Raw genomic sequence first — 14,096 nt, forward strand, 5'->3', positions numbered from 1 at the left:
CCTTGTTGATGTCAACCTAAATTCTTTACCACAGGAAGAACAGAATAATAGAACACATTCCCAGGGCAGAGCTGAGGTTAATAAAAAAAAAGTCATAAAGGGAAAATTAAGACTGGTAGGAACTAGCATAGTAATAAAACCTATTTCTCTCATTAAAGAGGAAAAGTCCTGAATTTTTTAAGATGAAAATTCTCATTGTAAATGCATTTTTTCATTACCAAATAAGGCCCAGTAATTTTATCTTGTAAATTGTACTGGAGGATCATATGAGGTCTCGCAGAGAGAAACTGCTGCAATGATCACCACTCCCTCTCAGCAGGACCGTGGTGCTAGAGGTGTTTTCCCAGCTGATAGAATTAATGGAGGAGAATTGTGAAAGATGTGACACTAATAATCCACAGAATCAAAAAAAAAAAAAAAGAATCAAAGTACTCTTTGCTGCTCAGGGCCATTTTTGCTCACCACTTCTTAAATTACATCCATTGTATGATTTACAGACATCTCTCTTTTATCTAGAGAGTCATCTAGATCAAAACAGTAATATAGCTTTGTTGACAAACGCCACAAAGCCGACTTTATTCTCGGGGTCCATCTCTAATTTCTGCTTAGTCACAGGCAGACCACAAATGGACATGACGACAATCTCAGACATGATCTTTAATATCGGGCTGCCCATCTTGGCAACACTGGTTTTTCAAGGGTATTATCCAGTGCTTCAGTGGTACACTGGGATCATGTAACTTACCAACACTCCCAAGAAGGACATCTTGCAGGGAAAAATCAATGTTATGATTCGCGTACTTAGCTAGGAGATCAAAAGAGTTTTCTGGATATTGAATATTTGGCAAATTCCAAAATTTAGAGAAAAACATATGGTTTCAGGGCAGCTGCATACAATAAAATTTTATTCCTCCTCAACTTTTTACCTAACAAATACTTTGCGTGTGTGTGTGTGTGTGTGTGTATGAAATCCAGAAAGCTACTTGAATTTTAGGTGCCTTGAAGGGGCTGGGCGCTTATAATAGCTTTCCCTTCAGCTAGGACAGAGGAGGAAGAAAACTGAAGGAGTTATTTTTCGTAAGTGACATTGTTTCCAATTAATAGACACAGGGATATGAAAGGGTCATGTGGTTTAAAAAGTCCACAGTATGTAGATTTGCTGAAATAATTGCCCAGGTTGGAAGCTTCATCAGCCCGTCAGATCTTTCCCCCTGTACGAGAGCTTTTACAATATACTTTAAGAGACTACTGTGTAACCTTCACAGGCCAAATATCCACCCAGTAGCACATGATTAAACACTCAAACATATATAAAAAGAGCCCTGCTGGATATTTTCTTTTCAACTGGCCAGTATTTCAGGCTTCACAATGTAATGTTTTTTATAACAGCTTGCATTATGAGGAAAGACTGTATAAATGGAGGACTAACCAGCAGTGGTTGAGGAAAGTGAATGTTGCAAGCTGCATGTCTTCTTGAAACTATTTAAGGCATCTCAGCAACTCAAAATTCAGTAATGTTTATTGCAAATTCACATGCATTCCAAATTACCTACCTTGATCAAAATTATACGTTAAATTCTAGCCCTAAAGATGATATTGTTGAGTATTATTTCTTGTATAATTTAAGGGGATGAAATAGGTTGATACATAACTTATTATCATGATTATTAAGTATGGGTAGTGTCGGTAGTGATGGCGTAGTAATGGCATAGTGTTAAATTGGAACATAGGCTATCATAGAGTGGTTAATCACACAGGTACTGCCGTCGGACTCTCTGGGTTCAAATCCCAGCTTTTGGATTTTTGCTAGTTACCTGACCATGGACAAGATTTTTTACCTCTCTAAGCCTCAGGTTCTTCATCTGTGAAACGATAGTAGTAGTATTTTCCTAATTGGGTACAGGATGCTGTGGGGAATCAAACTTTGTAGGGCATTTCAGACAATACCTGGCAAGTTGTTCAGCAATTGCTTCAGTTGTTTTTGAGGACTTCATTATTACCACCATTGTTCTTTGGATATAAAAATTATATATATCGCAGATCCTTTGAACTGGTTTACTCTTTATTAAGGAGAGGACCATCCAAAACCTTGAAAAGCTTAAATTGACAGCAATTGGGTTTGCTGAGAATAAGGTAGTATTTATGGCAGATGAGGTAAAAAGAAGTGAACAGTCACTTATACACATCAAATCTGTCATCTGGCATTCATGAATTTAGTAAATAGCACTAGGTAACTATTTATATCATTATTTTTTAGACTTGAAAGCCTTACAGTTTTCTTCTACATTTTAGAAGATCTCTTCTGGAGGTCTTGTATCTAAACAATATACTCATTTAAATAGATTAGATGTCAGATCTCTGTATTAATGTTTTTGGATTAGTTGAGAAAGCTTTTTGTGCTTTATATTACCTTTTAAGACAGTCCTTCCTCATTGTTCCATATACAATAGATGAATGCAAAATATGACCAGTTCTTATTATGATAGGTAGTAAGCCAAGTACAGAGACACAATCATGAGAAAGATAGCATTCTGATCTTCTAAGAGCTTACTGTCTGATGACGTAAGTAATGAAGTAACAAAACATAAATAAGCACAGCTGAACGTGAGGAATAGTTTTCCTAGGGTTCCATGGGGGCAGGAAGGGGTGAATGGTCAAGGAAGAGTTCTTAGAAGAGTTAATATTTGAGCTGATTCCTAAATGAGAAGTGATAGTAAACATAGAAGAGAGGAATCAGAAAGAAGGAGCATCTTTGTAAAATCCATGAAGTGCTTGGGGGAACTACAGCTTTTATTATCCACGTTCCTGGAGAATACAGGAAGTGTTGGTGGGCTGTAAGGTCACGTAAGCAGAGCTACATCACAAAGTGCTTTGCAAGGAAATTTAGTTTTTACTCTAAAAGCAATTGGAAACATTGAAAAGCTTTGAGCAGGTAAGTTTTATGACATCTGGCTGTGAGGAAGAGAATGAATTTTGGGGTGGTGGCAGGTAGACTAGCTTGTCATAATCTTAGAGGAGGAGTTACGAGCCAGCTCTGTGGATTCTTTGGATTCTAAAGTTGTCAGTTAAAACTTTGTAGCCATGATTGCTTATTATCTAAGTATTCATTTTTACATCAATTTTTCTGGCCCAAAATTTTTTCATTTTTTTGTTTTTTTAAAAATAGATCTTTATTGGAGTATAATTGCTTCACAGTACTATGTTAGTTTCTGTTGCACACCAAAGTGAATCAGCCATATGCATACATATGTCCCCATATCCCCTCCTTCTTGAGCCTCCCTCCCGTCCTCCCTATCCTACCTTTCTAGGTCATCGCAAAGCACCGAGCCCATCTCCCTGTGCTATAGAAATTGCTGGGGTTTTGTTCGACCACAAATTTTTCACCAACTCACAAATGACAAATCTGCTATCACTTTTGCCAAATCATCTGAAACTGAAATGCCCTGCCATTGCTATGCATATGTATATAATCTTATTTTTGCTATAACGACACTTTCAAAGTAATTAGACACTTTTATTTTAAAGAGCAAATACAGATTCAAGATGTATGAAGGAATTTTTCCAGAAAAATATTTTAATAATATTGAAGGTGTTTGTGACTGGTTACCAGTGGAAGAAGCATGCAGGCCTGAGGCAGTTTTATGATAAGAAAAAATATATTTTCATTTCTTAAAGACATTTTGCCAAAATACCCACATAGCAGTTACAGACTTCAGTTTTATTTTACTTCTGGCATGTGTGTGCCATTTTAAGGATTATAAGGCAATCCATACAATTTGTTCTGGTCTCTGGGAATAAGTGGCTTTGATAGTTCACAGAACATTGGAGACAGGCATGAATACATTCAAAAAATTATATTACATGTATTATATATATAAACACGTGTATATATGGCAGAAAGCTCTGTGATTCAACAGATCTCAGATAAAATGTATTCAGATAGAATTTGAATGAAAGGAAGAATGGCAGTGGTTTCTGAGCCACTGTTGAAAATTGTGGAAAGCTTTTCTGTTTTTCTCTTTGAAAAGAACTCTAAAAACTTGTAAACTTTAACAAATAAACAGAATCAGTTGAGCTACCTAAGCCTAGATTTTTACCTGGGGCCTATCTAACTTAAAACTGGATATGTGATTAAAAGACAAACAAGAAATTCATCATTCACCTTTCATTTGTACTAACGCTCCCTTTTTTTTAAGTGTGCTCAATCCTGATGAATTTTTAGGACAAAGAAACTTTAAAATATCTGGGAAATTAGTATCAGCAGCACAAAAAAAAGCATGACAGAGCCTTTGGGGTTGATCATAGGATGAAAACTTCTAAGTGTTGTGATTTCTTGAGAGGACTTTCCTGCCAAAATATAGACGGGTATATTATATTCTTACAGTTAGCAAGAGGAGAGCTATATTTCTCTCCAGTGATCAGTGAAACTACAAAAAGTATATAGAATGTAACAGAAAAAGTTGCACAACACATTAAATATCTTATCAAAAACAGATATGATTTGAAATTATATCTTTAAAACAGTGTAATCCTTTTGTTTTTTTACATTTGGTTAATAATGACAATTTTTAAGGACAAATCAATATTTAAGTTAATAGATCTGAAAGATCTTGCAATGGTCATCGTCCATGATGTGCAGCTTCATTCCTCTTGTACAAAGTGAGAAATGCAGGGCTACTGCCCTATTATCACATTAAATTTCAAGCTTGACCTTGACCTATAAAGTCTAAGATCTCCTCCCTCCCTCCCTCCCCTCCTCCCTCCCTTCTTTCCTTCCTTCCTTCCTTCCTTCCACGTGTCTCTTTCAACCTATTGCCTATTTAGAAAAAAGTGTGATTTTCTTTCTTCTTTGAATTTTCCATTTGAACACTTTATTACTCGATTTTAACTTTATCTTACATTTAATGGTATCATTGGAGGTTATTGAGCATAGGAGTGTCCTGCCCATGAACTGTAGGTTCAGTTGGCAGGGTTACAGTCTGGAGGACAGGTGGCTATCATAATAGGTCACTCATGAGAGACTGGGGCTTGGGTTAGGTTGGTAGCAGTGGAAGTGAAAGGAAGAGATAGCTTTGCAAAGGAGGAAGCACAGGGACTTGCTCATGGGCTGTTTGAGGAGTGAGAGCTATACTTGTAGGTAAGGATTCAGGTGTCTCTATGATGAGGAATAAATGATGGAAATACATATAATAGAAAAGAAAGTGAGTCAAGTATTATAGTGAGAAAGTTGTAGCAGTGGATGTAACTTGAGAGAAAAAAAAAGAAAAGAATGTTAAAGACATGTCACCTAGACAGTGTATCCTATTGGAGAGACAGTCTTAGTATTTCTCTTAGCGGTTCACATAACAAGCAGCCTTACTGATGAGCAGGGAAGCCGCACTGTGAAGATGGAGAAGCACGTTGTCCAATGCCATTTTGGTTAGTTTCAAAAAAATTCATAAGATGTGATAAACGATGGTCAAGGGGAAGGTAGAGGCTTGGTTCCGTCAGCTAATTCTGGTTAATTTTTTTTCAAGATAATATAAAATTCCCTTCTTCTTCTGCATGTACATGTGTGTATGTGTGTGACTCTTGATTATGCTTTGATTACAGTTATGACAACCATAACTAAACTACTGAATGATTACTCAGTGGCAGGAACCATACAAAGCACTAATAAGTGTGATCATATTTACTCTTCACAGCAGGCTTTGAAGGTAGTAGCATTATTATTTCCATATTATTTCCATTTTACAGATGAGAACACCAAGGTTCTGAAAGATTAAAAAATTTGCTCAGCTTCCCAAAGCTGGTAAACATCAGAACCAATATTCAAATCCAAGTAGTCTGACTCCAGAGTCTCAGTTTTTAACAAATACACTTTACTCTCAAACGTTATGTTGGATTTGAAAAAAGGTACATAACTTCTTTATAGATTTACTTCACCTCTTTTCATGTCATGTGGAGAGTGGAGCACTTACAGAAATGCAAATTAGTAGCGTATCACAATATCCTAATCAGTGTAGAGAGAATACGTGCAGTCTGGATTTTGGTAGGGAAACATGAGTTTCCCATCCTTATCCAAGAGCATATAAATGTGGAAGCATCAAAGCTGCCATGTATGTATTTAATTAAGCAGTATTTATCTTGAGATACTTCATTCATAGGATGTAATATTTCTTGGGGGATGCTTTAGCACAAATACCTAAAGAGATTTTTTTCCCCTTACTTGATCTTTCAGACCCGGATTGTTTTATCCCTTCTCTACATAGCAAATTTCTTTTTTTTTTTTTTAATTAATTTATTTTATTTTTGGCTGTGTTGGGTCTTTGTTGCCGCAAGAGGGCTTTCTCTAATTGCAGTGAGCGGGCTTCTCATTGCGGTGGCTTCTCTTGTTGCGGAGCTTGGACTCTAGGCGCGCAGGCTTCAGTAGTTGTGGTTCAAGGGCTTAGTTGCTCCATGGCATGTGGGATCTTCCCGGACCAGGGCTCGAACCCATGTGCCCCTCATTGGCAGGCGTATTCTTAACTACTGAGCCACCAGGGAAGCCCTACATAGCAAATTTCTATTCAACAAGGCAGGTCAAACTGGATTCCTTAATAATTCCAGGGAGTTAGTGTCTCTCTTTCTGGGATTATCTAGCACTTTGTATAAGACTGTCACAACACATTACTTTGAGCAATCATATCATGAGGGCAAGGCTCATACATTCTTATATTTCCTATTACCTGACACATAGTAGAAATGTATTAGCGATTGTTGAGCTAATGTATACCTGAAAAGTAGGTGTATTTCAGAATACCATTGTGAGCATTTCAAGCCTGACTTTGACAGCCCTTTGTTCTCTGGAACACAAGTGACTTTCAGAAGTCCAGAGGTACTATAGAGACTTGGTGAACAAAACATTTCATTTATGGGCCAAATGAATCTGTTAAAGTAATTTTACTTGAAGGCCATAATGCGCATTGCCTAACTACATTTTTAAAAATATGACCGTTGATGGTGTCTTCTTCAATTTTTTCTTTCCGATTCTGAATCTATTCTTGATTGCCCTGAGTATCATCTTGCTGTTCAGAGTGATGTCCAATTATATTTAATTGCATCACTTTCACAGTTAAAATTTCCACCATGACCAACTTTTCTGTGTTCCTGGATGGCTTTATGAGTAAGCTGTTATTTTTTTAATTTACAATTTGAAATGATGACATGCTCAATTTGCTTCTTATGTTTGTCTAAATACATATGTCTGTGGATTGCATTTACCCATTCTAGTAAAACTGTTTAATTCACTTTAATTATAAATTTGCTATGTTTTTGCTTCAACCAGGCACATGATAAGATCCAACCGTTTTCTTGGTATAACAATTCTGTTTCTCAGATGGCAAGTTATTGTGCCAGAACCATCAAATGACCTGAATAGTTAGCCAAGGGGGATAATGGATGTAAATGAAGGGTTTATTCAACACTCTTAGCCCAAGGTGATTGTCTTTTTTTGCATTTGGAAAAGAATGAATTTTATACACTACCAGGCAGAAATGATGAAAGGAACCATTTTTCTCTAACCCCCTATTTTAAGTAACATATTTAGACTTATTCCTGCAACTTTAGTGAAATCAGTTTCTCTGGATGAAGTTATGCTCTCATCTACATAGAAGTAGAGAGAAAACTGTTCTGTACCTTGTAACAATGGATAGAAAGGGCTTTGCTTGGCAATGAAATTTGAGTCAAGTATTAGCATATATGATGGCCACACAATTACCTTCGCATTGAATTCACTGCCTGACTTGTTTCCAGCCAGAGAGGCAAATACTTGATCATGAGACTGTACGTCTGCAGTTAGTCATTTAAGTAGCTGCTGTTAGAAGGTTACCATTTGCACAGAATTTTATCTTTCCCCCTAGATCTTTGAGATCACAGTAAGTTATAATCATTTATAACCAATTATTTCAGCAAGCATTTCCTGAGCTGCAACTACATGCCTAGCACTATATCAGTCTGTGGAAGTTAAAACAGTTACAGAATATGGGGCCCTCAGGCAGCTTGCAATCTAGAGGGGCCCATGGGCATCACACAAATTAATACTAGTGGGATGGCTTCTATTAAGGAGACAGGCAGAGAGCAAATGAAGGCCAGTGGGAGTGACCTACCCATAGCCACAGTGAGAGGGGCCAAGTCAGGTGTTGAACATTTGCCCCAGACATCATCAAAGCTGGGGTAAGCACTTAGACTACTGATCTACCCGCCAGCAGCCAGTAAAATGCACATAGGTTTCAATACCTATGTAAAGAGAAGGACTGAGGGTTAGTTTCTTAGTTTTAATACTTAGAAACAGAGTAAACAGCATTTCCTGAGCTTCAATTTTCTCATCTGCAAACTAAGAAAATTTACCTTATAATGTTATGAAGACTTAATTAATATATTCAATAATTCTTTGTACATCATGTGCGTTGTACATCATGCTCAATAAATGGTGACTGTTGATTTTAGTAAGACCTTATATATGAACATTACAATAATAGAAGATTAAAGGAAAAATGTAGAATTTTCTAGGCAGACTTTAGTCTAGCTCTTTCCTAGTTAAGTTCAGTTCAGTACAGCTTCTACATTTAGAACCCGTGTTTGAAAAAATTTGTAATACTGTCACATGGAAAGCTTGGGGACAGTCTGGAAAGAATCTTGGTCACAGTGGCCTCCCTCCCTCCCTCCCTCCTTTCCTTCCTTTCTTCTCTCCCTTTCTCCTTCCCTCCCTACTTTTTCCTTTTCTTTTTTTCTCTCTTTCAGCACTTGGGGTACATTTTACTTGTCTCTGTTGAGGGAATTATTATCTCCAGTCTTCCTTGGGAGCAGGGGAAATAGAAAGGCAGCACAGAGAAGGAAAGGGACTTTCAGGTTCAAAAGGAATCTAGTTTGCTTATCTATTCTGGAATCTGAGGAAATTTAACTCTAAGCATGCCAAATATCAACTTTTCTAGTAGTCAGTGCATTTAGGGAGTCAATGAATGATCAGAAACAGCATTAAACAAAACCAGACCCCATGAACTGAAGCTGGGAAAACCAAACAAAGTCCCCTTGTGGGTTTTCTCCCTGCTCTTGGTAATATACACCAAACCACTAGTCATAGCTGAACAAGCAAAACCTTCAACCTAAAACCTATATATTTAAATTATTTCCACATAAATGATTATTATCCTGATTCGTTTTTCAGTTCACATGTTTGTTTAAGGAAGGAATATGTTAACTTTAAGCAAGAAGGATTTAAAATGTCAGTAATATGAGCAATTCCTTTAAAAATTTTTCTGTACTTTAAGAGACCATTTCTCTTCAGGAGATAGAATATCTGATTTCAATCGTTCCCTGTTCTTCTCTTTAATGGAATCATTAGACAAATAGTGTAGCACTTCATGGGTCTTAAAAAAATCTTTCACCTGTAAATTCTTTCTTAATTTTCTATGCTCAAGAAGAAGGGATTTGTGGTATGTCACCAGGAGAAGGGAGATTACTAACTGACATTTTCAATTGTTAGAGTTCTGTGTGATTTAGAGACATTGAATTTAGTGGGTTCAATTTTAATCTGTTTTACAAGAAAGTGCCACTTTATATCATGTGAAAAATATACTTTCTCAATTGGGACACAAAACATGAAAATACATCTTTTCACCTTTCAATATATCTCCTAGGGTAAAAACAAAAAACTTGTTTTTACTTTTCACATCGTACAGACTGTTTCTTCCACAATCTTCACCCTAGATTAATCATGACATCTAAAAACCCCTAGCTGTCCTAACATTTAATAGGCTCCTTGTTTTCATGTTTATATGTCATGATGACAAAGCATTTGACTTCTGCAATGCAAATTTATCTTAATTAGGGAATGTAAAGCATGTTGTCATTGCCAAGTAAAAGAGTGTTTTTCAAAATTTATTTTATTGAAGTAACATTGATTTATAAAATTATATGTATCATAGTTTTTTATCAACAAGATTCATCAAGATTTGATGACCCAAGCACATCCTGAAAAATCCTTAGGGTTACATTGTACTTACCTGCAGCCTCTTTTGATAATGGAGACAGTGCAAATGGACATTGAAAGTTAATGTCATCACATGGTGGAGTTAGGCAATTTACCCAAAGCACCTAGAACTATTTTCCATAAAAACAGACATGCGAAGCATTTACAGCCTTTACATTACATAAAATTACTAAAAGCAAAGCTAAGAATTTAGGACATGTTATATTCTATGCCAATCAGTGTCTCACTTTCATTGTTGTCGGTCATTTTTTAATCCAAATGTCTTTCCTCTGTGTAGGATTAGCCTCTTTTTGAAGCCAAGCTGAAGACTCTGAAGCTGTCTGTCATTATTGTTTGCAATTTGAAGCTGTTTTCCCAAAGGATTGTAATCAGTTTGCTTTTAAAGACTAAGTGATAAGTTTGAAAAGGAGTGACAGGCAGAAAATTAAAAATAAAATGATTGTAAAATGGAAATATATAAAGTAGCTTGAAAAATTGTCTTATCATATTTGGCCAATTAGTCTGAAACAAGCTCTTAATCCAAGCTCTTATAAATGTCAAATCTATATGTTTATCAGAAGTGGTTCAATTTTAGCCCATCTTTTTGCCTGTGATGTGGAAAAATAAATAGAAGACACTTGGTGACAGCATTCATTCCAAAATACCTTATTTACATCTAATCAATATTGGGCAACAACCACATGGTTATTTTTTATTTTATTTTTTGTTATTCCTGGTTCTAAATGAACCGAGATGGAGTAGCCATAGATTGAATTTGAGTTGGCAGGGCAATAAAAAACAAGTCTTTTTTTATAATGATACCTTTCTGTTTAGAGATAGGTAATTTGAGGAATATCCATACATTTAAATGTTCTCTTCAAAATTATTAAAATCACTTAGCAACTACGTATGATAATAAAATACCCCATTGTCTCATATTCCAATGCTTAGATAAAATATTTTGTCATGTATCTAATACCTTTGTATGTCTATAGATAGAATTTCTGAATGTTCATTTATGCTATGTCCACGTATGCACACATAGCTGTAAATTGGGCAGTCCATTTTGAGTAAAATTAGTCTATCCACATCTTACCCTTTCTGAGTTTGATGCATCAAAGAAACTTTACTTTTGCCAAACTCTTCCAAGTCCGAGTCATTGTTTAAGAGAATGTATTTTTCCTGCTTGTCGGCTTACATCAGTTTCATTTCCGAAAGTGTTGATTCAATAATCTCTGCAAGTCTGCTTAAATCTTAAGGTGTTTTTAAAGATAAACCTATTTGTATCCTATACCAACACTTAGGAAACAACTTCAGGGAAGATGGCTTATCAGTCTGAGCTCCCCAGTTTAGTGTTAAGTCCCAAACCCAAGTGGCTTATGGGGCTTTTCTGCCCAAAGCTCCTCCCACTGTCACTGCAGCTTGGATTTCAGTCCCGCCTTTACAGGACTGGATGTGGGGAGGCAGAAGGAGAGAACAAATTTAGCAAGATAAAGGACTCCTGTGTAGGGAGGGGATAGGAAATCCAATATCTATAAATAGCCAACAAACCCTTTGGTGAACTTTCATCTAAATTTTCTTTCATCTCAAACTGTTATTAAAAAGTCAAAAAGAAGAATTTTTTTAAAGGGGGGAAAGCCACTGTGGCATCTTGAGATGCCCTGTGAGACACAGATTTAATTCTCAAACACCAAATAGCACTCTTGAGCCAGATTTTCTTCTCTCTAGCTTAGATGAATGTAGTCTCTAGGCTCTGTGATAATTTTTATTCAAGTCAGAATGCAAATTCTTTCATACAACATTTTAAAAAATCTTTATTCTGATATGTAACCCTGGCAATAAAGGATTAATACTCATATGTTGGCTATAAATGAAGCTCATTACTCTGATGATTATTGACGAGGGTTAGAAAATTAGTAGATTTCTCCTATGTGTACAATTTTCTTCCTAACCTATTGGTTCTGTTTATTTTGTAGAGGTGGTTACTTACACATGCAGCTGCTGTCTTTTCACCTTTCTCTTAGAGAAATGGTTCTCAGTCCTGCCTGAACATTACACTCACCTGGGGAGTGTTTAAAAAAAAATACCAGTGCCAGGGCCCCAACCTAGTTAAATTAAATCAGAATCTTTGAAGGTAGAGCCTATTTGTCTTAAGAAACAAAAAATGAAAACAAAAACCTCCCTAAGTAAGTCCAAGATCCAGCTCGTATTAAAAAATCCTGCCTTCAAAGCCTGCTCTCAATTGTTGCTTATTAGCTAACATTTTTGGTTGCAAGCATCATAACTCTACTCTTATTAGCTTAGACAAAGGATTTGGGATGTGATAGAGACTTGGCACCAAGCTTTTGCCCTTTCTGGGAACGTGAACCGGGTGTAGTGATTGCGTGGTGTTTGAATGGTGTCTCTAGAGTGTGGGGCATGTTCTCTGCCTGGGAGGAGTAAGAGGCATTTGGTGACCAGAGGGTTGACTATGGCAGAGACTGACTAGCTGGTCACCAAACTGTTTCTCTCTCTCTCCTGGGCACGCAGCTAGATGATATGCGGTTAGTGTGTGGCCACTGGACTGAGTTCCAGCCAATGGATGGTATAGAAGTGATTCTAACACTTGCAGGTCTGAACAATAAAAATATGTTCTTTATTCACTTGCTCAACTCTGAGGACGTCGAGGAAGGCAGAGTCACAAGACGGAAGAAGGTGCTGAAGTCTATAAATTGTCAAATGAAAGACACCTCCTAGGAGAGCCATCTGACCCAAACCACCCCCATTGGGCTATTGTGTGAGCAGCAGACACATTTTTACTGTGAAGTGGGGAGGGGGCCGGGGGTTCTTATTTACAATAGTTAGCCTGTAGAGGAAAGTATCAGAAGACAAGTTCAACAATCAGGTCTCAGGAAGAGAGGGATCCAGGTCAGCTGTGAGATCCTGGCAGGACCTTTGCTAATCTTATATCTAGAGCACTATATGTAATCAAGCTCTAACAACTACTAACCTCCATCTTATCCCATCCTGAACTTCTGTTTGCTGGAAATAATAATCTGAATGGTCCAAGGTTGATTAGCTGCCCAACCCTGGATCAGTGAGTTAGCCGTGGCTAGTGGAAAGGAGTCCAGCTTGGAGAAGACATGAGACGTCTCTAAGTGCACTTCACATGCCAGCAGCCAGGGGTCTCCCTTCTCCGCCCCGTTTAATTATCTTTTTCTGTTATATTTCAGTTATTGCTGTTATCATTTCTACAGCACTTTTGTGTAAATCCCTTCAAACCCTATATAAAATTAGTAGGACAAAAAAAATTAATGTATAAATAATAAATAGATGAAGGATTCTATTTCTTTCCTCTTTTTAAATTAGCCATGGTATTTATTTCTCCACAGGACTTTGGCATCATTCATACTCTCCAAGCTCTTCAAAGGTTTCTAACAGTAGTTCACTGATCTCATTTACACATTTCGCTGTATCCTGATATGTAATTGTCCTACCACCATGAGACCTTAATTCATTGACAACAGCCTGGGTATTCTCTTACAATCTCCTCCTTCACACTAGGCTTTGTTTCCTTCTTGCCATGCTGCAAATCATTCTCCTTGAGAGGAGAGATAGAAGCAAGATAAAAGAGAAAATGTGCCTCGTGTTGTCCACACTAGTGCATCACAGGCTGCGGAAAACAAGCCTTCGTATTTCATCATCTTTTTTTATTTGAATTTAAACAAAAGAACAAACATTGCTGTTAAGAACAATTTTTCAAAGCCGAAACTCATTAGGAGTTTTAGATGCAAGGACATTGATCAGATTGGTATGTGTCATCTTCTTATTTATCTCTAAGTACATTTTTCCCACCTTTTGTATGTGGATTTTAAAGTGCGAGCTCATCAGAGCACACGGTATGTACTTCTCCTGGCATTCTTTAGGTATCTTCTTCTATCTTTCTCAATGGGATCATTTGTGATTGAAAAAATAAATATTATATTTCTGAGAACCCCTAAACACTTTCTATGACAGAATTTCATATCATGAGATCAATACTATCTCTTTCCTAAATATTTGGATTTCTGCCTTCAAGGATACATGTCTTCATCTTCTCAGTTATTATAAACTCTAAAATGGCATAGTT

The sequence above is a fragment of the Balaenoptera ricei genome, chromosome 5 (genome assembly GCF_028023285.1).
Source record: "Balaenoptera ricei isolate mBalRic1 chromosome 5, mBalRic1.hap2, whole genome shotgun sequence".
NCBI classification, from domain to species: Eukaryota; Metazoa; Chordata; class Mammalia; order Artiodactyla; family Balaenopteridae; genus Balaenoptera; species Balaenoptera ricei.